A 3,139-nucleotide genomic window follows, 5' to 3' on the forward strand; every position below is an offset into this window, starting at 1 on the left:
CTAAATTCCTTATCAGACATTTCCATGATTTTCACCGAACTGCTTGTGGATGAAGAAGAGTTACCCTTTTCCCTTGGAGGAGAGGTATTTTCTTGTTTTCCCATATTTCTTGTTATCCGGCGGTGATTTCTTGTCATCTGATGGATGGTGCGTTTCTTTCAAATTCTTGAAGTTCAGTCTGAACGTTCAGTAGCAAGCAGACGGAGGTGATCTGGAATCTCTTTGCCGTTCTGTTGTGATCGCTAGTTCTCAGGAGCCATGTGGAACCTCCTTTTGAAAGCCTGGCCTCTTCTGCCGTTAGCTTGTTTGCTGGAGGCTGAATTATCAGTAGAAAGTCTACATTTCTCCTGTGCCTTGCAATACCTAGTTCGCAGGAGCCATGTGGAACCTCCTTCTCTGGTAGTTCTATTTTAAGCTCTTCGAGGAACCTCCATATTGTTCTCCACAGTGGCTGGAACAATTTACATTCCCACCAATGATGTAGAAGATTTCACCTTTCACCACATCCCTGCCAGACTTTTTATCTTCAGATTTTTTTAATCTTCATTATTCTGACTGGAGTTAGGTCAGCATGTGTCTCACTATGGTTTTGATCTGCATCTCCCTTATAATGCTTTATGGCTGTTCTTATATCTTCCTTAGAGAGTTGTTATTCAGCTCATTTTCCCATCTTTTAATTTGGCTATTCATTTCCTTCCAGATAACCTGCTTGAGTTCCCTGTGTATTCTGGTTATCAGTCCCTTATCCGAGGCATAGTTAACAAAAATTTTCTCCCATTCCAATGATTGTCAATTTACACTAATTACTGTGTCCTTTGCCTTGCAGAAACTGATGTAATCCCACCTGTCTATTTTGAGGATTATTGTCTGTGCTTTGGTTTGGGCAATACAGGGTATTTTATTATTCCAGACTAATTCTATGATTGTATTTTCTAGATCTGTGAAGAATATCTCTTGCAATTTTATAAGGATTGCATTAAATATGTATAATTTGAGTAGGATTGACATTTTGATTATATTAATTCTCCCAGTCCAGGTACAAGGTATGTCCTCCTACTTTTTTGTGTCCTTTTCAATTTCTTTTTAAAGACTTTCATGGTTTTCCTTATAGAGGTCCTTGACTTCACTGGTTAGTTTTATTCCTAGGTATCTTATTCTTTTTGATCTGATATAATCCCACCTGTTTATTTTGGGGATTATTGCCTGTGCTTTAGGGTCTTACTTAAAAAGTCTTTGCCTACCCCAATGTCTCCCAGAATTTCCCATGTTTTCCACCAGTAGTTTTATAGTTTGCAGTCTTATGTTTAGATCTTATATCCACTTTGTGTTGATTTTTGTTAATGGTGACAGATAGGGGCTCAGATTCATCTTTTGGAAGGTCGATATCCAGTTTTTCCAGCACCACTTGCTAAAGAGGTTTTCCTTTTCCCACTGAATTGACTGATACCCTTTGTCAAAGATCACTTGACTGTATGTTTTTGAGTTTATTTCTGGAGTCTCTATTGCTTTGGTCCTCATGTCTGTTTTTGTGCCAATACCATGCTATTTTGATGACCACAGTTTTGTAATATATATTGGGGTCAAGAAGTGAGAGGCCACACATTACACTCTTTTTGTGTGGGATTAATTTGGGAATACAGATTCTTATATGATTGCAGGAAAATTCTATAATCATTTTATCTAGATCTGTGAAGAATGTCTCTTGTAATTTTATACGGATTGCATTTAATATGTAGATCAATTTGGGTAGGATTACCATTTTTATTATATTAATTCTCCTAATCCAGGAACATGAGATGTCCTTTCAGTTTGTGTGTCACTTTTTATTTATGTTTTAAGATTTTCATAGTTTTTCTTATGGAGGTCTTTGACTTCCTTGTTTAGTTTTATTCCTAGGTATCTTATACTTTTTGTGGCTATGTTAAGTGGGATTACTTTCTTCAGTTCTGTTTTTGCTTCTTGTTTGTATATAGAAATGCTATAGATTTTTGTAGTTTTTGTTAATTTTGTTCCCTGCCACTTTACTGTATGCATTTATTACTTCAAGAAGTGTTTTCATGGATACTATTGCGTCTTCTGTTTATATGATCATATCATGTCATCCACAGACAGAGATAATCCAACTCTTCTTTCTTTATTGTAATGCCTTTTATTTCATTCTCTTGTCTGATATCAACAGCTAGGACTGCCAGTACAATATTGAATAGGAGTGGAAGGAGTGGAGAGAGTGGGCAGCCTTGTCTTGTACCAGTTTTCAGTGAAAAAGCTAGATTTTCCCCATTAAGTATAATGTTAGCTATAGGTTTTCATAGATGATTTTTATTTTTCTGAGAAACAATCCCTCTATGCTGATTTTACTGAGAGTCTTGATCACTAAGGAATGTTACATTTTGTCAAATGTTTTTTTTTCTGCATTGATTGAAATAATCATGGGGTTTTTATCTTTCTTTCTGTTAATATGTGGTATTACATTTATGGTTTTGTGTATGTTGAACCACACTTGCATCATTGGAATAAAGTCTACCTGGTCATAATGAATAATCTGTTTATATGGCGTTGAATACGGTTAGCAAGTATCTTGTTGAGAACTTTGCATCTATATTCATCAGAGATATAGGTATGTAGTTTCCCTTTTTTGTCATATCCTTCTCTGTTTTGGGAATGAGAGTGATGGAGGCTTCATAGAATGAATTTGGAAGGGTTCCTTCCTTTTGGAACTCTAAAAACAGTTTGAGTAGAATGGGAGTTACCTCTCTTTTAAAAGTTTTGTAAAATTCAGCAGTGAACCCATTGGGATCTGGATTTTTCCTTGTTGGAAGGTTATTTATCACTGATTCAGTCTCATTGCTTGTTACAGGTCTATACAAGTGTTCTATGTCCTCTCGGTAGATTATATGTGTCCAGGAATTTGTCCATCTCATCCTGGTTTTCTTGTTTGTTGGTGTATAGTCACTCATAGTATCCTGTAATGACATTTTATATTTCTATTATGTCTATCATAATGTTGCCTGATTCATTATAAATTTGTTTTATCTGGTTCTTTCTCTCTTCTTCTTAATTAGCCTAGCTAATGGTATGTCAATCTTATTTATCTTTTCAAAGAACCAGCTTTTCCTTTCATTTATTTTCTGTATAGTTC

The sequence above is a fragment of the Tupaia chinensis genome, unplaced genomic scaffold, assembly GCF_000334495.1.
Source record: "Tupaia chinensis unplaced genomic scaffold, TupChi_1.0 Scaffold000067_1, whole genome shotgun sequence".
NCBI lineage: Eukaryota > Metazoa > Chordata > Mammalia > Scandentia > Tupaiidae > Tupaia > Tupaia belangeri.